This window comes from Gymnoscopelus microlampas (genome assembly GCF_963454915.1).
Source record: "Gymnoscopelus microlampas genome assembly, chromosome: 15".
NCBI lineage: Eukaryota > Metazoa > Chordata > Actinopteri > Myctophiformes > Myctophidae > Gymnoscopelus > Gymnoscopelus microlampas.
The window spans coordinates 3,703,926-3,726,960 of record NC_139952.1 but is presented as its reverse complement, the minus strand read 5'-3'; the positions used below and the strand labels follow the sequence as shown (position 1 = coordinate 3,726,960).

General features: G+C 43.1%; 1 pseudogene across 1 annotated transcript; it reads right to left on the bottom strand.

Moving 5' to 3' along the window:
• Window positions 1-6: 6 nt before the first annotated feature.
• Window positions 7-21,070, bottom strand: LOC311061585 (integrin beta-1-like; annotated as a pseudogene). The gene is made up of 16 exons: window positions 21,004-21,070; window positions 15,809-15,894; window positions 12,419-12,650; window positions 11,692-11,862; window positions 11,195-11,410; window positions 10,909-11,064; window positions 10,631-10,723; window positions 10,412-10,501; window positions 9,919-10,059; window positions 9,059-9,261; window positions 6,410-6,669; window positions 6,081-6,303; window positions 4,028-4,269; window positions 2,778-2,830; window positions 1,232-1,319; window positions 7-14 (listed from the first exon to the last, which is right to left on the bottom strand). The product of its transcript is annotated as an integrin beta-1-like (transcript).
• Window positions 21,071-23,035: the final 1,965 nt, after the last annotated feature.

Below are 23,035 nucleotides of genomic sequence, written 5' to 3'. Positions count from 1 at the left end.
TGAGAATTATTTTTCTGAACAGATAAAGCACATCACACATTATTGTTACACCTCTGATTTTGTGGATATTGATTTTCATTATCACTTTAAAGGACAAGCCGTCAAAATAGCTTGTAATCTATTACAATTTTACAACTTTGACTTTAGATAATGGAACTAATGTTGGTTAACTGTTTTCTTTTTTTATTCAACAAAGACAGAATAATCAAAATCTTGGTTGAACACTCAGCACATCATACTAGGAGTTCAATAAAATCACTTCACATGGGTTTTTCTTTTCTTCCTTGTAAAACGAAAGAAAGAAAGAAAGAAAAGCACAGAATTGTTGTATTTCATGCCTCAGTTGGGAGGACCATGGGGAGTATGGGGAGGATCCAGCATAGTATCAACAGTGTGTGTGTGCTGTGTCCCTTCTGATACCCAGAACTATCCCTGAACCGATGGTCAGATTGTTTTAGAGAGAAGCGTTTCTCCCTTTTCTACCTTAGTTAGTGCTTTTAGTTTCATTTTCTCCAGGGACTCCAGGGAATGCGATCCATGTAGCGTGGTTTGCGTTCAGACTTCTCTCCCTCAATGAGCAGGTCAATGTACTCTGGAGTAGTATTTCTGTAGAATTCCCCTTTTTATGTTTTTTTTCTCCTTTTTCTTAAACCAACCTCCACCAAGCTCACGGTTAAAGTTTCAATTTTTTTATTTCAAAACAATATGGCAACATAACATTCAAACACCTATGCTTTTTTTTAAGTAATAACTTTACGGGTGGATTCATGTACATTTCAGCCATGCATTTTTGATACTGCATTCTTTTACTTATGAGGCTGATTTAAAAATACCGATTTGTGGATTTTTTTGGACAAAATCTGTAGGAGTACTGTCAACAAAATTGTTTTGCACAAATCGGCCTCCTGGTGGCGCCATAAAAGGCCCATGTGAAAAAATTGGGGCAGAGGTTCTGAAGTGGCATCCAGGGAGTGTGTGCGCACAGTTTCGCTGCGAACAAGCCAACGGTGCTGGAGATTAGCTGTACATAAAATGACGCGCGCACACACACACACACACACACACACACACACACACACACACACACACACACACACACACACACACACACACACACACACACACACACACACACACACACACACACACACAGCCTGGTAAACCCTCCCTCCGGAAATCTCATTTCCATTGGAATCAAATGGAAATGCTTCAGATCCATAGGCGTAAATACGTAGATGCCGGATCAGGTTCACCTTGATCAGGTTGAAGTAGCTGCAGTCTCGCTGGCATGTGTCCTGCTTCTCACCGCCCGGCACAGTCTGTCAAACAACCAATTTGTCTCTTACTTCAACAACATCATCAACAACAACATTTCCCAGTCAGCATCCATCGGCATACGGTGTGTGTACAAAAAAAATATATATAAATATATATATATATATAGCTGTGTAAAAAAAAAAAAAATATATATATATATATATATATATATATATATATATATATATATATATATATATATATATATATATATATATATTCGTCGGTGTCCAGCCGGGACCAGCTAACTCCATTTTCAGTTTTTTTTTTTTTTTTTTCATAAATCAATGCCATTGAACCCCCTTTACATCTGTGTAAAGTTTTTTTTTTATAATAACCTATGAAAAGTATTAAAAAGCACCTCTGACGAAAACTCCCAACTCCATTGGATCCTCAAACTGTCCGTCAAAAACAAACAACTCCCCCCTCCTCTCATGCTCTCCACTGCTGCATACTATATATACAGGGTTTTTTGCCAATTGTCAAATATAAATACTACAGATTTAAAAAAACGTAATTCAGACTTTTTTTTTACCAATTGTCAGATATAAATTTGGACAGTTTTCACTGTGTAATTTCAGCGTTAAACCAATATGCAGGATGTGACTGAATATCACTCATGTCAGACTGCATTCATGCTTTACCCTCCACCTTTAGCAGAGACTTTAAGTGAACAGTCATTTGCTCTCGGCTCTGGTCACCGTTATGCGGGGTGTTTTCACCAACCCAGTGACTGGAAGGTTTAGGCAACACACAACACACAACAGTGTAATAATAAAATGTTGATGGATAGGTAAATGCGACTGTGGTTGTTATTGTTAGTGCAGTAGGCTACAGATTTGATAGGCTACAGATTCTATTATTCATGAATGTATTTTTTATCGATATGCCATTTATTTATTGTTGGTGTGCCATGATTGCTTTTGTTAAATACATTTAGTATTGAGTATTGAGGCAGAATTGTTTGTTGTTCTCAACTGTAGAAGAACAACAGTGGTAACAGTTAGATCCATGGATGTTTCCAATGCATGTTAAAATAAAAGTTGTTTAATTACAGCATTCAGCTTGATCTATACTTAGTATATGAGGATGGCGCACACCATAAATAGCTGATCTCCAAGCTCACAATGCGTTGTGATGTGTTGTGAGCTTTGAGATTCATTGTCAGCTGTTCTTATCAATGATGGACAAAACCTCCTAACTCCACTCAATGATGGACAAAACCTCCTAACTCCACTTGAGCTGGATTTGGGTAAAGTGGTGATAATATAATGACACATGCAAGTATCTGATAATATATAAAGTCACAATACCAAGTTTGATGAGGCAGTATTGCTTTGTTTTAAAAATATAAGGTTTTCTTCATATTCTAAAAAATGTATATTTTGTTTTTCATTTCCTGAACAATTACCATTTTGGAGTTAGCTGGTTCTGGCCGGACAGCATTTTTTTTTTTTTACACAGCTCTGCACGTTGTTAGCCCCACTGTCGTGCCACAGTGTGTCTCGGCCTCCTGGTGGCGCCATAAAAGGCCCATGTGAAAAATTTGGGGCAGAGGTTCTGAAGTGGCATCCAGGGAGTGTGTGCGCACAGTTTCGCTGCGAACATGCCAACGGTGCCGGAGATTAGCTGTACATAAAATGACAGAATGACACACGGACACGCACACACACACACGGACGGGTGCAAAACATACTCTCTCGCCATGCCTTCGGCCTAGCGGAGACAATAAAGGTGATGATGATGATGAATGACTGGAAATGTCACATTTATATACTTCAAATCCATAGACGTAAAAAAACGCCGCCTAGGGCATTGGTTCTCAAAGTGGGGTCCGGGGACCCCCAGGGGTACTTGAGAGAGTTCCAGGGGGTCCCCAGCTAAATGATAGATTAGGCACCAAATGGACCCTTATGGATCTGTAACTCTGAGAGTGTACAATTGGAACCAAATGGACCCGTTAGGGTCCATTTGGTTCCAATTGTACACTCTCAGAGTTAAATTGACATAGATTGTACAATATAAATTGCGGTCCAAGTGATAGAATTGCCACTAAATGGGGGTCCGTAGCCCTAATGCATGTCAAACCGGGGGTCCTTGAAATTAAAATGGTTGAGAATCACTGCTAGAGCCGTAAAATTCTTCTCTTATGGGGGTCCCTGGCATATCTTTTCAAATGCGGGTCCGCGGTCTAATAAGTGTCTATTTGGGGGTCCTTGGCACGAAAAAGTTTGAGAACCACTGGCCTAGGGCACCTTGCCATAATTCCACTGTAAGAAATATGCCTCAGTTGTATGTACCTGAGACTAAAAATGTTTTTCTGTTTTACAATATAATCATTACCGTTATTATCTAAGTACGATAAGGTGTTTTGATATGAAAACCCACATTTTTATTTAAACAACCATCATGAAATAACTTCATGTCTAACATTTGTAGCAAACGAAACCGCTTGAAAATCGGTAGAGAATTCCGCGAGTTATGACGATTCGCAATGTGAATTGACCTCCTGCTTCCATAGACATATATGGGGCATACATACATTAGGAGTCAAAGCTTGCTCTAACCAATATGGCGGCACCGCAACCGTTGACATGTCGCTCCAATGACCAGCAACCCAGCCAATGCGGTATCGTCCAGTATATGCTTGCAAATCTCCTAGCGTCAAACATGCCTACATTTTCCATAATGCCTTGGCACCGGCACTCACCCTGCAGCGTTTCCACCACGACGACCTCCTTGGTGCCGTCGTTCCGGATGCCGTAGGTGTAGTAGAACCAGCAGTCGTTGGCGTTGTCGCGCTCCTTACAGTGGGCCAGGGGGAAGCTCTGGTCGTAGGGCTGGGGAAGCCCGTCGCGGTCCTTCACCTTGATCAGGTTGAAGTAGCTGCACTCTCGCTGGCATGTGTCCTTCTTCTCACCGGCCTCAAACGCCCGGCACTGGACACAGTCCCTGTGGAGAGAGAAAGACGTTTTCGTTTTTTAATTGAATTAACAAGATATCAGTAAACCCAGCCTAAATTATCAGTCTGCGGGAGGGCACATATGGCCAAAAATGTATACAGTAAATGCACAAAACAGCGTTGATAGGTCTTTAGTGCAGAGGGAGGGAGGGGAAAGCACCGGAACATACCGGATAGTGCTGGGTACGGGAACCTGAACATCACTTTTGTGACACATTGTCAAGCGCGATTGAACCCCTGATCTCCAAATCTCAGGGCAGACCACGCACTGCCACCGAGCTGGTAGTTTATTTATTGTGGCCACTCAAAATGTACTTTCTCATTTTTATTTTCCTGAAAACTGCTAGAATTCCACATTCTGAAACATATGAAATATAGCTAATGTCTTGACGTGGGACATTATTCTGACTCCCACACACATTTTGACGGTGAGAGTGAAATGGAAAAATCTGTAAAAATTGGATTTTGGCAGTAAATGCCATCTTGTCATCCAATCTGCCAGATATAGGCTCTATTGACAGCAGCCATATTATGAAGGCATTCACAGGTGTTGCCAATGATACTAATGAAGGCTCTGTTCCATTCTGGTCAAACAGAGTCAGGGTGCTGATATTGTGTGCATGTTGGCCCACTGGAAACACTCTGTTACACCAGTGGGTCTACAGTTGGGGTCTAGGGACCCTCATGGGCTTCCAAATGGCCCCTTACAGGTGTGTAACTCTGAGAGTGTACAAATGGAACCAAATGGACCCGTAAGGGTCAGCTGGACCAGAGCCGTGGATGAAAATATACATGCATAGAATAATATGCAGGTATAGAATTATACAGAATATAAGAATAGACAATTCCTCAATGTGGATGGCCACATCGTTATCTTTATAGTTAACATTGTTGTGCAAGGCCATTTATTCCTGAAATAGTGAATGAATGCCAGGATGAGCAAACTTACATTCATGAATTTAATCCTGACCTGTCCCTCTTTTTGCTCGTACAGTCCCCAGAACCCCAGTACAAAAATGTATTCCATGAAGTGTAGATGTGTGTCAAAAAGGAAACGTCGCAGCCGAGGGGCGCACAGAACGGTGGATGCATATTTATAGCAGAAACAGCTTCACATTTAACTATAACCGTACTCATTCAATTCTGAACCGATTCTTAAAATGTAAAATTCTGTATTAGCTGTGAAGGGTCTTCTTTCATGTGTATCAGTCATGATTGTTTCACCATCAAACAATATTAAGCAAAAAAGGAAATATCGGCGGGTCCTTCTTCTCCATCGCGGTGCTCGCGCACCTCTCGTCCTAAAACACCCTCGCCCCAGGTCTAATCCGGCGGTCTCGGCCCGTGAAAAAAATGGGGCAGTGTGTTTTAGGACGAGTGTTCCGTTTTCCACCCGTTTCTTTTCTTTTTCTTCGTCCCAGAAGTTAACAATGTTAATATAATCTTTGTCACAGTCATGTTTTCGGCATGGTTTCGGGTTTCAAGCATTGTTTGTGTGGCTACATGTGGAGGAGGATCATGTATACGTCACGGGAGAAGGGGAAAAAAACAAAAAAAACGTGTACACGTGATGCGGAAGTCTGCCGCGGAGTAGCTGTTGAGAGCGGTCGAGCGTACACTTGATGTACACTCGCTCAATGCGGAAGTGGAGAGCCTCCTCGCCTCCTCCACTCGCCTCCTCCAAGAAGCACATGAACAATTGGACCGCGACTACTTCCGGTTCGAAGTAGGAGTGACCGAGTGGGAGTGAGCGAGTGGCCGAGATTTTCGGTATTGGAATTTGGCTTATATAGAGACTCACTTGTGCTCCGTGCAGACTCCAGGGCAGGTGGGACAGCTCTCACAGGTGGGGCCCTGGAACTTGGGGTTGGTGCACCTGCAGACGCCACAGTCACAGACCCCACGGCCATTACAGATCTGTCCATTCTTGGCCAGACAGGGGGACTGGTCCAGGGAACAGTCACAGGCACTTCCGGTGTAGCCGGCGTCACAGACGCACACTCTGCATTCACAGCGACCATGTCCTGAAAGAGGAGAGACACAAGCAGAGGAGAGGAGAGGTGAGGAGTGTTGCAAAGCAAACCATGGCAAAAAAAAAAGGAGTCGCACAAACCAGTCCAGGCGGCTCACCTCCACAGAGCTTGTTGTTGGAGCGGTCACAGTTGAAGTTGTCACACTCGCAGAACTTGCCACTGTATCTCTCGGTGTATCTCTCGGTAGGGTTGTACCGTTTCTTACACGCACAATGGCCACAGTCACAGTCTCCATTGTTGCTGCAGATATCTCTGCCGTTGTCTTTGCGGCAGTAGTCGTCCAGATCTGGCAGATAGTCCAGATCCTCCTCGTAGTTAATGCATTCGCACAGCCTGCCAATACGACCCTCATTACACCTGAATGAACAAAATTAAATACACTCAAGTTACATATGAGAGCATAGAGCAGACCAGAACATAATACAATCTTAAATATATACAAGGAAATGTAGCCTCACGTTCACTATTATAGAATGAATGACAGACAACTCGAGACGAGTCAAAGTCAAATACTACAAGACACATGGGACAACATAAGAAAAACCCCAGGATTGTACCAGTTCATATTTACAAGACCCGTTTACATAATAAGAGACACCACCAGGACATACTGTATACTGTACCAGTTCATATTTACAAGACATAACATAACAGAGACCACAAGGACAAATACTGGACCTTTTTTCTAATGGAAAAGACAACAAAACCAAGACATCACCATTGACATGAGATTAAGTGAGTTATACTTATGTTATATGCACAATGTAAAACCAAGATACTGTAGACTCTATGGAGAATCTGACCTTCTCTCTTAGGCTGAGAGCGGAAATATGCGAAGAACTGGAAGAAAGAGACTTCTTACTGTTTGATGAGAAATGTAACTCATTGATTTATTGATCAATAAATAAAAGAAAAGACTGTAATCCGTTAATATGTTAACCCTTGTGTTTTAACGTCCACCTCAACACTATTTTTTATGTCTTTTTGTTTGCCTTTACTTTATTTATTGTCTCCGCCAGGCCGAAAGGCATGGCGAGAGAGTATGTTTTATCCCCTGTCCGTCCGTCCGTGTGTCCGTCCGTCCTGTCCGTCTGTTAGCAGCTAATCTCTGGTACCGTTGGCCCGGCTGCTGCGAAACTATGCACGCACACTCCCTGGATGCCAATTCAGAACCTCTGGCCCAATTTTTCAGATTGGCCTGTTATAGCGCCACCAGGAGGCAGATATGTGCAAAAAACATTTATTGATACTACTCCTACAGATTTTGACCAAACGTCACACAAATCGGTACACATTATCTCTATAGTCATGTGATCAACACAGATTTATCCAATTTCCCATATTCCATCCTGATTTTCTAAGATTGGCTTCCAAAGTTTGCAGGATTGGTCCATTTTGAACAAAATGCCTCAAATCATGAACGCAGCTTGCGATTTCCGTGAAATTTCACACGGACATTTCTATTAGGCCGAGGAAGAAATGCCACCCTTTTCACATTGGCCTGTTATAGCGCCACCAGCAGGTCTAATTTTGCAAAACATCTTTTTGGAACAAAATGCCTCAAATCATGAATGCAGTGTCCGACTGCAGTGAAAAGCCTAAGAACAAATCGCACCCTTTTCACATTGGCCTATTATAGCGCCACCAGGAGGCCACAATAACCTACCTGACCTGGCGGAGACCTGTGCTACGAGGAGCAACTTTTCTAGTTTATTTTCATTTAATTAAATTTTTCTGTGTATGTGTCATTCTCATTATTTGTCTTTTTGTTTGTTGAATTTTCTACCTGGAAAATAAGTTACAAAAAAAACAATGTAAAACCAATCTATTATGGGCGGCTTCACACTGGGTCCGTTTGAATCGGAACGCTTGGTTGGCCAGCATTCACACTGGCCAAGACTCGAGACCATTTCATTTAACAGTAATGGTAAATAGGTGCCTCATGGGGGCGCTGTGGACTATGGTGCTTTGGGAGAGAGAATGTCATTCACAGAAGAAAAGTCATTCTAGAGTGAATAATAAAGTTTGACTGTGTTCCTGACGTTGTCTTGCGTTATAATAACAACAGATCAACAATACACAACCAAAGCAGTGTGTGCACTGGTCTTTGAAACCTCGAAATGCACTGTCGTCTGTTAATATGATATTGGCGACACGGACGCATCCTTGGTAATTTAGCAGTGACATCACAGACTAATCCTTGGTGTATTTATCCTTATAAATACGTTCGCCACGCATGTGTTTTTTGTTTATTATTTTTCACGGCTCGCGCTACTCAAACACTAGCGGGATTATTATTTCTTGTCAACATTCAAGTAGAACTATGAGAAGGTATAACCCAGCTAAAATAATGTGTCATTATAAAAATATATAAATTATATATGATTAGCAGTCCACTTCCTTCTCTTGGAACGGATGGATTCACACTGCCGCGTTCCGTTCCCGACTCCGCAGCAATCGGACCCAAGACTACCTCCCAAGGTGGTTTCGGGTACGGAACGGTGATGCGTTACGGGGAACGGTTCGCTACGTTCACACTACCACAACATCAGCCAAGTGGTCCAGGGTGCGCACCCGGGACCATAGTGTGAAACCGCCCTAGGATAGCCCTGAGACAACTTTAACCGGGATTCAGTTGGTCTGTCTATTTCAAGGAATGTGGTCAGGTGGTCCTATCATCTTTCCAGATCAATGGGCTATCAGTGAGCAAGAAACATAAGAGTGGCACTTTTGCCTTCATTCTTACTTGCAGGCTCCACATTGAAAGGTTCCATTGCCTTCGTGGCATATCGGGCTGTTGGGCTCTCCTCCTTTGGAGCACTGACAGTCGCAGATGAACTTGAGCACGATCTCCACCTCCTCAGTGAATCCCAGGGGCTTGATCTTAATGCTCTCTGCTTTGCCGTGAGACGGACACTTCTGGGACTCCACGGAAATCTCAAAGTACACCTGCGAAACAGAGGAATATTAAAGCGTCATTACACTAAATTTCAGGGGCACGGTGGCGCAGTCGGTAGCGCTGTCACCTCACAGCTAGAAGGTCCTGGGTTCGATTCCCACAGGGGACACTGTGGGCGCTGGGCGCTGGGGGCGTGTTCTCTCCTCTGCGTCATCAGCGCCCATACCCTAGGGTTGGCGAAAGGGCCTTTCTGTGTGGAGTTTGCATGTTCTCCCCGTGTCTCCTAGGGTAGTTAATACCCACAAAAACATGCAGTAATCCTGGTCACTATGCTGCCTCCCCCTGGCCAGCCGATGGAGGGGAAGGGAACTGGTTGGAATAACGTGTTCCTTCCACGCGCAACGTCCAACCAGGGAAACTCTCCTCTGTCAGGTGACAAGAAGGTCAGTTGGCTCTCATGCATTGAAGGAGGCATGAGCTCGGCCCTGGCCTCCCTAGGTTGGCAGAGGGAAGGTAGTGCCCAGGATTACATAGACAATTGGCACTGGTTGTTAAAAATAGGGTTACAAAATCGTGGGATAAAAATTTAGAGAAAAAAAAATACACTAATTTTCTTTTCACATTTCAGACAAACATCCCGAGTTGTTGTTTTTACAATGCAATCTTGAGTTCTTCCAATTCTTTCTGTTGTTAAGATGAATTAATACCTCATCTCCAATGGAGATGTTGGAGCACTTCCTCCCATTGTCCCCGGTCCCCACCACACCGTTCTTACAGATGGCTTTGTAAGTGATGGAGACTCCCTCAGGCAGCCTGCTGTTCTCCAGGATCACTTCAGATGACAGAGACTAGAACACAGAGAGAGGTTAAATGATACTTTTTATTAACAATTGTTTTTCATCCAGCAACAAGTTGTTCCGCTGTGAGGAAAACCTTCTCCATTGGTAGTTGCGTATTTATCAATGGACCAGTTCTGAAGAAGGTACTATTAGCAGCATCCTGAGGTCAGGTTCATGCATTCCCTGCATTTACCATTGAAGCTAAGGAGCATAGCGTGTCGAACTAGCCATGCCTTTTGATTTTAGTGTAGAATGCCACCTTGCTATTTTTAACATGTTCTGTAAAAGGACTTTGTAATTTTGTCTAGAAAAGCGCTATACATGTTCCTTGAACATGTGAACACACCACCGTTCAACTCACATTGTAAGCATCAATAATGAGCTTGATGACGTTACTGGAGTTGGAGGACAGAGTTCCCACGGCCGACTTGGGGATGAGATTCTTCAACTCCTGTAAGGGACAGAACATGACATTTGATCACATCAACTTCTTTGCGATATCACACAAGTCCATAATCATTGGATGACTATGAAGTCTCAAGAGTGGGAAACAAGTTCTACAGAAAGATGACAACTTTACCTTGTAAACGGGCTGGAACTCCTTTGTGACGGCAAAGATTGTCTGGATGTTGTGATCACTCAGCTTCTGCACCAAGTGTGCAATGGAGGGGTCCTGTTATTTAAAAATAATTAAATGAATAAAATAACAAAATCAATAAGGGAACAAGCCAAACACTCAGCACGTACAAATAACACCAGTGAAAACACAGAAATTGTGAGAAAGAACTGAAGTGTCCATCATATATTAGGTAAGAATAACTTGTTTACAAAAACTATACTCCGGTATGAAACACATACATAGTAGTGGCTCATGGTGTACTCGTTGTTCTCCAGGTGACATTTGCCATCGTTGGGCAGGACGATGCCACCCAGCTTGCCATCTCCGGCGAAGTGGAAACCAGCGTCGGTGGAGATCACCAGCAGACGAGTCACGTTCCTCCAGCCGATTTGTTTCTAACAGGACCGAGACAGACAGACGCTTAATTTAGAGTTCAAGTCCGACAAACAGAGGGCAATAGTGTGTAGCTTAGCTAATGCAGTCCAACCAACTACATACTCCAGTGTGTAACTGGTTCCTTCTCACCTCGCAGACAGCCACCTGCATGATGGCGTCAATTAAGCCTCCCTCAGGAGAGTCCAGGTTCCCTGAGATCTGCTGCTGACTGACCAGCTTGTTGAACTCGTCTCCTTCCTTGGTGAGGCTCAGGACGTTCTTGTAGGGTGCAGTTCTGATTGCCTGTGCAGGGGTTGAGGAGCCCGGTGGGCGTGGTGCTGTTGTTGTCCACAAAGGAGCCGAACCCTAAGAACAACAAAGGATTGTGTTTTCATTGCTACTGTGTTTGCAAGATATTGTACTGACGCACTGTAGAAGACATTTCTCCTGGTGGAATATATGCTGGGGTGAAAGCAGGTTACATATAAGAAAGAGAAAGTTCATGAGTTCATTTTGTATCAATGATTTATGGCCATCACATGTTTGAACCAGTAGGCTCGCCGATGACATTTCTTGATAAAAAAATAAATATTTCATCTAATTTCATTTATTGAAACCATTTAAACATGAGTTTCAGTTGCTCCTACCGATCCTGAAGTCAGAGGTGATCTCCTGCATTTCCCTCTTGAGGTCGGTTCCCAGGTTCTTGGCGTTCTCCAGATCGTCCTCATTGGAGAAGGACAGGTCCATCAAGTAGTACAGGTCGATGGGGTAGTCCTCGGCACGCTTGAACTTCAGAGAGAAGGTCTGAGGCTCACCTGGTCGGAGAACGATATATGCTATTTACTGACATATCTCCCAAAGACAACCACTGTTAACTACTGCCTCTGTCCTTCTAAAAATATTATTTGCTTTGATCTTGTATTAACGTCATTAAAAGAAGACATTTACAAAGACAATTACAGATTTGTATTTTTCTCCTTCATCCCAACTCATCTAGACTTTTGTTATTTTAACACACTGAAAATGTGGAAAAACGTTGTTCAAAAACAGTGTGCAGAAAGTCAAACATATAACTGATTTATATGCTTTATGACCTGCATACTTGATTGAAGTATTTAACTTTAATTTTAGCTCACTTCATGTTCTTCCTCTGTGCTGCTCCCCAATTCCCTTGGAATTGTCTGTTCCAAAAAACATCTAAATAGATTTTTCACCTCTGTTTTATTGTGAAGTATTTTGCTGTTGGCTGGAAAAGTGCCCAGTTGTCATTGTTAATGTAATTAGCATTACCATTATTGTTAGTATTGCTAACGATTACTTTCTGCTGCCAAATGTCCCCAAAGGGACTGATAAAGATGATGTCATCTTTACCAGATCTGAGGGTGAGGGTGAGCTTCTGAGGCTGGATCTGAGTGATCAGTTCAGGGTCTAGTTTCTCAGCCACGTCCTTCTTGCGGAAGTTGCGGTTAGTGACAGCTTTGTCCCTGACAACAACCTTGCTGCCGCGTGGGTTCTCGATCGTGGTCACGCTGCAGTTCCTTTTTATCAGGGATGCCAGGTCGTCGCAACGGGCCAACCTCGACTCGTCCTGGTTGAGGACATTCTGTTGGTTGAGGTAATTCTGTTGTCAGAGAGGAAGAAGAGAGTGACACTGTGAGGGTCAAACAAAGTGTTCAAAGTCAATAGAGATCATTGGTCATCATCACATTACAACAGGGTCTCAGAATGTAGACGGAAGGAATAACTGTTCTTAGGGAGTGCGTCCGGGGCGTCACGGCCATTCACTGTGCGTATGTCGCGACACCCTCACTCTCACAGATCCGTGATTTCATACCCCCCACTTTTTGAAAAAAATAAAATGTATATATATTTTTTGATAATAAATCGGTAAAATCAGGCAAAAATAAGAATTAAATAACCTAACCCTAACACCGAAATAAAGTAACCAAAACACGGAAAAAAAACTAACAAAATCTGCCCAAAAAACGCAACATTTTGAAAATACAAAATTTGTTTACATTTGACAGTTACAAATGTTTTTCACGCTTTTTCAAAAATAGCAGATCTACAAGCTCATTGCGCTATGAGCTTGTATATCTGCTATTTTTGAATAGCCAAAGTGTAAAATAAGGGGTATAGTCCACCGAAAGTCCACCCCCCCCACCTTCTGAGAGCCCGTGACGTCCCTGAGTGCGTCAAGAGATGCGTCCAACCGAAGGTTTTAAACCCTCAAAGGGTACTGGTCATCACATGATTTGCATTGCAGTTTTTCAGGAATTTAGACCTTCTGATCAAAGAGAGGGAATAACCGTTCTATACAGGATTTATTTTTAAATCACTTCAGTTGCCATTTGACACAAAGTGTAACTATAGGTTTCTTTCACGTTTTGAGCCTGCAGTCAAAAGCCAAGAAGAAAAGGAGGATAGTGTTTATTTCTCCAATTCACAGACTCTGTCTCTATGACGTTTTCATTCATTAAACAAATAATTTCCATTCCATTATTTGAAAACTGTAAACAAGGATGGAGTCACAGAAATGTTCTACAGATAAGGATAATTCCTTTTAACAGGTCGTTCATGAAAGTCCTTGTGGTCTTGTTTCCAATGAGAACCTGTTAGGGGTTAAGAGTCTTGCTCAGGGACAAATTTCATATCATCGACACATATGCTGGCCTGGCCTGGAATCGAACCTGGGGCAACCAGGGCCTCGGCGGGCTCACTAACCACTCAGCTATGGGCACCCCATAATAAGATGCGACTCTTGGATCCAACATCAATGATATGCAATTCATTATTCTCGGACAGCAAGCATGAAGAGAAACAGATGACCAATAAGGTTAACAAGTAAGACGCTCGAATGCGGGAAGCGAACGCAGCTCGAAAACTAGAAAAAGTGCTCCTTGGAGCACAGGTCTCCACCAGGTCAGGTAGGTTAGTGTGGGCCAGCAATGTTCAGAATTCGCCAATCAGGCTGGAGTGTGAAAAATCAGGCGGATCGGACGGATCCGTTTTGATTAACTAAATAGATCATTTGTACTGATTTGTGTGATGTTTGGACAACATTTGTAGGAGTGATATAAACTCTATATAAAGACTATAAAGAAATGGGCCTCCTGGTGGCGCTATAATAGGGCAATGTTGAAAGGGTGGCATTTGTGGCCTCAACATAGTGCAAATGTGCGTGCAAAGTTTCACCACAATCGGACGCTGCGTTCATGATTTGCAACATTTTGTTGAAAACGGGCCACTCTTGCAAACTTTAGATGTCAATCTTAGCCAATGAGGATGGAATATGACAAATCTAACAGATCCGTCTTGATCACATGACTATAGAGATCATGTCTTCTGATTTGCGTGAAATTTGGATCAAATCTGAAGGAGCATTATCGTAAAATGTGTTTTATATAGGTCGGCCTCCTGGTGGCGCTATAAAAGGCAGATGTGAAAAATGCAGGGAAAAGGTTTTTCCTTTTTTTTATTATATATATATAGGTAAAAACACGAATTGGCCTTTTATAGCACCACCATGAGGCAGATTTGAAACTTATCAAGTGGCATTTCTTCCTCGGCCTAGTGAGAATGTGTGTGCAAAATTTAATGGAAATTGCATGCTGTGTTCATGATTTGAGGCATTTTGTTCAAAACGGAGCACTCCTGCAAACTTTGGATGCCATTTTTAGCCAATCAAGATGGAATATGAAAAATATGAAATACACGTTTCGTTTAAGGACTATAAAGATAACGTGTACCGATTCGCGTGACGTTTGAACAAAATCTGTAGGAGTACTGTCAAAAAATGTGTTTTGCAAAAAGCGGCCTCCTGGTGGCGCTATAACAGGCCCATGTGAAATATTTGGGGCAGAGGTTCTGAATTGGCATCCAGGGAGTGTGTGTGCACAGTTTCACTGCGATCAAGCCAACGGTGCCAGAAATTAGCTGTCCAGACTACAATAACACTCTGATGTCAAAATTCAAAACATTCACAGTTGACAGCCAATTCATTTGAACCACATCAGTTTCAGATAAAAAGAGATGACTCAAATTGAACTCATATTCCCACCTCCACCAATGTGTAATAAAATGCAGTATTGTACTAATCTACTGTTTTGATCAGTGGCTTTATAGACAGGTTTCCTGTTAGTAAACATGAGAGGATATGACCGCGCAGAGGAGGGGGAAGCCTATAGAGGGCGCCATTACCCGCAGCAGCTCTGGTCAAATGTCCATTCAAAAAAGAAATGATCTTCACCGGGTTTAATGAAAGTAGATTAAATTATGCAGTTTGTAATACCTTGTTTACTCAATAAAAATGATTTGTCGGAAGTTGGATCTGTTTGTATATAATAGCAGCATTATGCCTATTATGCCTATAATAGCAGAATTATAATTATCTAACTCCCGAACATAACAACAGAGTGAACAGCGCAACAATTCGTTTCCCCCGAGCATGCGCAGATTGCGCATTCTGCTCTGTGATGACGTCGCGCGGAAATCCGTCTATATTATATCACATAATATAGTCTTTAAATATAATAACCACATTCCTAATATGTTTTATTATTAAACTACATGATACTTAGCCTATTATAAAACATAAAAAATCAGAGTTGGACAAGGAACCGCATCTTAGACAGCGCTGATACCACTGCTCAAAATCCCCCCCCCCCCCCCCCCCCCGACAAAATAGCATCACTCACAGACAAAATAACGATCACATCTATGATACAATAGTTAAATGTCAGCTTTAACAATGGAACTCACTTCGTCTGTGCACCATCCACACGTTTCAGAGACCTGGATACATTCCCCACATGACTGTGCATTTGCCTTAATGCAGATACTCTCCTCTGAAATGAATACACAAACAATGAATGTATATGGAAACAGTATTATTTACCACTTGAACCCCTAGCATCGCTATTCTGAGGGGAACGTTCACCAAAGATCGCTCATCCACAAGCTCACAACATGTCGCGTTGCAACGCGTTGTGGGCTTGTAGATTGGCTTTTTTTTTTACTCCATTTTTATCCCACGATTTTGTAACCCCATTTTTTACACCCAGTGACAATTGTCTATGTAATCCTGGGCACTACCTTCCCTCTGCCAACCTAGGGAGGCCAGGGCCGAGCTCATGCCTCCTTCAATGCATGAGAGCCAACTGACCTTCTTATCACCTGATAGAGCTTCCCTGGTTGGACGTAGCGTAGTGCGTGGAAGGAACACGTTATTCCAACCAGTTCCTTTCCCCTCCATCAGGCGCCCCGGCTGGCCAGGGGAAGGCAGTATAGTGACCAGGATTACTGCATGTTTTTGTGAGGGTGTTTTTTTGGTCGAAGAGATTTGGTGTAGAGTGAAGAAGCGCGTACCAAGTACAGTTTCAACTCCAGTCAGTTTTACGTATAGTATAGAGGGTTTAAGGGTTTAAGTATAGAGGGTTTAAGTTAGCACTCACTTCACTTGAGTGCTAACTTCGACACAGTCTGACATTTGACACAGTCTGAGTTGCTGGCAGTGAAAACATTTTATGGGCTACCTTCCAATTTAAAAGAGATGAGTCATGATTCAGGCAGTTTTTCCAAGAAAAAAAAAAAGAATATTGTCATAAAACTATAAATGAGTAAGTGATAGACGTGCACAGATAGACTCTAGGTTTCGCCCTCTGGACAAGCAAGTGCCCGTTTGAACGTTCTTTTTAATTTACAGTTTGTTTGTTTTGTTTTTTACAGTGTAGCCTTCATGTAAAGGTCCCCCCAAATTGACACTTATTAGCCAGCAGACCCCCCATTTGAAGTGAAGATTATTTTTCACGGCTCTAGCAGTGATTCTCAACCATTTTAATTGCAAGGAGTCAGGACCCCCCAGTTTGACATGGATTAGGCTACGGACCCCCATTTAATGGTATTTCTATCTCTGGGACCCCAATTCATATGGTAAAATCAATGTTAATTTAACTCTGAGAGTGTACAACCCTAACGGGTCCATTTGGTTCCATTTGTACACTTTCAGAGTTACAGACCAATAAGGGTCCATTTGGTTCCTATCCATCATTTAGCTGGGGACCCCCTGGAACCCCCTCAAGTACCCCTGGGGGTCCAAGGACCCCACTTTGAGAACCAATGACATCGATCAATTCTGGATTAAAAGCTTCTAATATATTAACAATGGCCGAGATGTGCGTTGTAATTTTGCCAGAACATCCCCCTATATGTGCCGTGGGACCCCCATGCCGTGCCCCTCCCTTCCCTCTCAACGCCAACGTGCAGCACAGTGCGCAAAGGAGGAGGGTCTACAGAGGTGCGCTATATCTACAGCAGCCAACACACACACACACACACACACACACATTTCCTCCCCTTCCCGAGCCCCGCGCAAACTCAAAAGAGTTGAAAAGACTCATCTCTGTTTACATGAGACTGCTTCTCTGTGCAGTCCTACACTTGTATTATGGCTCAATGAGCTGTCATCTCTGTGACAACAGCTCGTTGAGGAGTTGGCAGGTTGTTGATTGGGGTCATTGAGAATTCAGAGTGCCCACTTTTACTTTCGCTTTAGTTTTGACCAGTGTGCTAGTGGTTAGAACCAGTAGCCTACTTTTAATGTTTTTGCAGACATTTTAGCAACAGTAGGAGCCTGGATTCCCAATGTGAATGAAAATAGCATGTTCAAAGTTTGTCAGTAAAAGAAAGGTGGACATTGGCAATGGACTGAACAATATGCATTCATCCTATTATGCCAAGAGGCATGTAGCTCTGGTGGAGAGGCACTGACCACATTTGAACTGAAGCCAAACAAAAAGACAAGCTGACTCTGATTCCAGCAGCCAGTAGAACTTAAATACTGGCTGATGATGATGATAAGGATGATGATGATGATGATAATGATGATGATGATGATAATGATGATGATAAAAAACAGGGACACCAGGTGTTGCCGTTGAGCCCTTTGGAGGTGTCGTGGGCCTATCAACGAAACACCAATGAAGGAGGGTGCCCACCTTAAGACCCCAGTGAAGTGTTTACCTCTACCCCACTCAATACCAAGTGCTGATTGCGACCGTAGGTCGCACTTACTATAGAAACCTGCTCCAGGTGTCCGTGCGTCCGTCCGTCCGTCCGTCCGTCACACACGTCACACTTTTGCCCTGCTCATATCTCCGCACCCCTTGCCCCGATCCATGCCAGATTTTGCACACACACTCCTTACCTGCCAAACTACACCCTCCAAGGACCCCCGGAGCTCCAGGGACCCCCAGCTGCCTCGGGGACCCCCAAGTGTAAAAAATGAGCACATGTGGACAAATTACCAAATGACCACCCCAACGGGGCTGCTCACGGGACATTCCCGGGGACCACCCACTCCTGGTGCTCCAGAACGGATGCAAAAGTGGTGGCGCCCCAGTGGAGGACCCCCTGCCACTGCAGCTCACATAAAATGCCGTAACTCGGGCTAGGAGCGTCCGGGAGAGCTGCGGCCGGTACCTATTCGTCCGCCAAGGCAACGCGGACACCCCACCCCTAATTTCTCACATGGCCCTCTTCTAGCGCCACCTTCAGGCCGCTTTTCACAACACATTTTTGCCCACTACTCCTACAGTTTTGCCCCTAAAAACACGCAAATTGCTACACACTACACATACATGTGACCTACGGTCGCTTATCTCCCGATTAGGGAGTCTTACTGGTTAATCTAAGGGATTGTGCTGTCTAATCATATGAGCTCAGCATTGGGCGTAGCTGCATTGGGAACTCCTTATGTGGTTATGGCTGAGTCATGCTGACATGAGCGTGACGTCAGAGTTCCGCCCGCCGGCTGGCCGGCCAGGCCGCCGGCCTGTCCTCCCTTTAGTCAATTTTAATTGCGACCGTAGGTCGCACTTACTACAGAAAGCTGCTCCAGGTGTCCGTCCGTCACTCCGTCACACACGTCACACTTTTGCCCTGCTCATATCTCCGCACCCGTTGCCCCGATCCATGCCAGATTTTGCACACACACTCCTTACCTGCCAAACTACACCCTCCAAGGACCCCCGGAGCTCCAGGGACCCCCAGCTGCCTCGGGGACCCCCAAGTGTAAAAAATGAGCACATGTGGACAAATTACCAAATGACCACCCCAACGGGGCTGCTCACGGGGCATTCCCGGGGACCACCCACTCCTGGTGCTCCAGAACGGATGCAAAAGTGGTGGCGCCCCCAGTGGAGGACCCCCTGCCACTGCAGCTCACATAAAATGCCGTAACTCGGGGGCTTGCCCCCCACAAACAATCCCTCCTTTCCCCTATAAAAACACTCTCTCTCCCAGACCCTATACATGTGACCTACGGTCGCTTATCTCCCGATTAGGGAGTCTTACTGGTATAGGATAGGATGACAACACACATATTGCTCACACTCATATTTACCTATACAAACAACACCAGCATCTTGACTGTGTCCACAGCCGTGGTTAATTCCAACATCCCAATTGTAGCACTGTGAAAGCTGTGACTCATAGCCTGAACACCTGACACCATCCAACACGTTTCCAACACCCTGTCCGAAGTGGGCTTTCCTTGGTGCTGACACACGATCTGTTCCACAGCCTAACTGTCTACACACAACCACGGCATCAGATCGATCCCACTGATTATCACACACCGTCCCCCAGCTGTCACCGTAGTACACCTCCACTCTGCCTGAACAGTTGTCTGAACCACCGACCAGCCTCACTGAATAATCAACTGAATGAGAAGAAAAACATTAAAAGATGACAAAGAATTGTAAAACATAGACAGTGCATTTTAGCTGTGACTTTGGATGAGTCCACTGACTGATAGTGAATAATGCTCAGTTCAATGTGGTATTTCAATCTTCTGTACAGGTACATTAAGAATAGTAGTAGCCTACTTATTTATGTCGTATTGAATTGTTACAGTAATTTAGCAGAAAACAACCTGTTCAATATTATGAAACATCAGACAGCATATGGCTATTGAAATAAATACATATGCAATTACGACGTACAAGCTGTGCCTGTAATAAATCTCACACTACTAGGCAGTCTGCGGTTCCATGTGCCACACAAGATGCCCTTTCTTTTTCACTTGCGCGCCTGCCCCTCAAAATGTCTGTGCACGCCACTATGGTAGGCTACCATAGTTTACAGCGGATCATGGTTAGGAAAAAGCCAAATTGACTTGGATTCTAATGGTTTAATAATGAGGCACATGCTACAGCCCAATGCAGGCTCTATGCACAGCAGCCATTTTGTAAGACATTCACAGGTGTTACCAATGATACTAATGAAGGCTCTGTTCCATTCTGGTCAGACAGAGTGCTGATATTGTGCATGTTGGCTCACTGGAAACACTCTGAAATGGTCCTTTACGGGTGTGTAACTCTGAGAGTGTACAAATGGAACCAAATGGACCCGTAAGGGTCCATTTGGTTCCATTTGTACACTCTCAGAGTTATGGGGGTTGTGGAAATTGAAATATCTGAGAACCACTGTGCTACACTAAATGGAACAGAGCCTTCATTAGTATCATTGGTAACACCTGTGAAGGAAGTGATAATATGGCTGCTGTGCATAGAGCCTGTTGAACAGTATATTCAGGCATACAGTATTATAATAATCTGAAGGGCGGCTGTGAATGCGGTTAGAAAGTGTTGCATTGCCTCTACGACAGATTTTGATTTATATCATGCCCTGGTAAATAAACAAGCTTGACTTCTATGATTAGTAATCTCAGACAAATGGGTATCATGCTGAAATGGGTAGCATGTTATGATGAATATAGGTCTACAGGTAGAGTATCTGTAGATTGTACAGTAGACAAAGACACAGGACGGAGAAGCTAGAAAGAGGTTGATGTGACACAAATCAAGAGCTGGAAGTACCAATAATTGTAACTAAATCATGTGATATTTGTTGTCAATAAAGAAATGTATCATATTAAAATGTCTTCTGCATCTTACCTTGTTGTGCCCTGCTGTTATGAAGGACTGATAATAATACCGATATCAAAAGTAACCGGAATTCCATCTGTAAAAAGACACAAAAAGCACAATAGGGTAAAAAAATCACACCCAGTGTGAAGTGGGCGGTGTGTGGTCATCACAACATGACTCACTTTAAAAAAAGGATAAATGACTTTTTTTAAAGTCCATACTGCTATTCATAGGGCTGCACATGTGTCATGTGTTTCGCTAGCCATCACAGTCCTGAATTTTTAAAGTCAGCCGATCACATTACAGTTATAGTTATTTCTTTCCTCATTTCAAACATAGTAATATTTTATTCCATCTTCTTATCTTCAATGTGTGTTTCTTCTCTGTCCTTTGACCTCATGATTTTCATTGTATCATTTTCTTCTATTCTCATTTCAGCTAAAGCAATTTTTGGATTCTTCTTTACGTCTCCCACGAACCTTCGTCTCTTCCATTGTTGGATTATATAGGCCACTGTATTTTTAGAAATCTTAAATTCAGCTGAAATTTCTCTGGAACCTTGACCAGATCTGTGCTTTGTCACAATTCTGTGTTTAAGCTCTTGTGATATACACTTGGGTCTCACAAGGCCAGTTCTAGGAAGACTTGCCATTGTCTTTGTTTCGGTTTTTACTTTCCTCATTTTAACCATAGTGATTTTGCGATTCTTTTTCACTGATCTCATGAAATACACAACATCTCAGTTAAATATACTACTCTCACATCAAAATGGTTTTAGATTAGCCAATCACAGGATGTGAAATTGGAGCACTATGTCACTGTTGTGACACCCAAGTAGGTGGTGTGTGGTCATCACGACATGACTCACTTTAAAAAAAGGATAAATTAGTTTTTTTAAAGTCCTTAGTGCTATTCATAGGGCTGCACATGTGTCATGTGTTTCGCTAGCCAATCACAGTCCTGAATTTGCAAAGTCAGCCAATCACATTACACTTAGTGGTGATGACACTAGCTGTAATTTGATTGGCTGATATGAAAAAAGTATCGATTTGCATTAACAATGGAAGGGAGAATAGGAGGTACATACATTTTTTGGTCGGTGTCCAAAACCCACTTATAGGGGGCGGCTACACCGCCCCAAAAAAAGTAATATTCAGTCAAAACCGCTCATTCCATTTGCAGTGATTTATTACAGAAGTAATACATAAACTTCAATTCCTAGATTACCACTGTTACAAAACAAGCAAAAAGCCCATGTGTAGGAAGGACTGCAGTCCAAATTGCAGTGTCTAACAGTACAATAATAGCCCGCCCCAGACAAACAGCCTCAATAATGGAACTGTGGTCCACATGTTTGATGTTAATGTGATTCCTGAATGAGCAGCTTCCTCACTGAATGAGCAGCTTCCTCACTCAGAGCAGGTATCAGTCAACAACATGTAAACAGGAACCTGGCCCAGAGTTACTATGCCAATCCCGTATGCAGGGCCAAGTACAGAGCCAAAGGTCAAGTTTACACTGATGATAGTGCTATCAAATAAGTATGTGGCAATGTATAAAAAGGATAATTCCTTTTAACAGGTCGTTCATGAAAGTCCTTGCGGTCTTGTTTCCAATGAGAACCTGTGAGCAATTAGGGGTTAAGAGTCTTGCTCAGGGACAAATTTAATTTCATCGACACATATAAAATCTATGAAAAAGTTTAATCTGCAGCATAATTTTATGCAATATGTAGAGGGGGTCCCTGCTTCACCCCTCTCTCAGCTAAAGGTAATGTGTAAGCAAGTTTCATGGCTGTCGGCCAAACGAGGCATGACTTATGCCTGTTTAAAGTTCGCATTTGCAGAAAGTTTCATGCACATTGATCAAAAATCCCAGGAGGAGTTGATTTTAACTGCTTTTCATATATTTTCTGAGTTAAATCACAAGCCAAATTTGACCCGCTAACACCAAGTGTATGCAGGTTTCTAACACAATGCAAGGTTCACTAGGTTCGCTCTATACAGCCTATGTGTCTCCTGTATGCTTATCTAACGTAAGCGTCAACGTGAATTCTAGG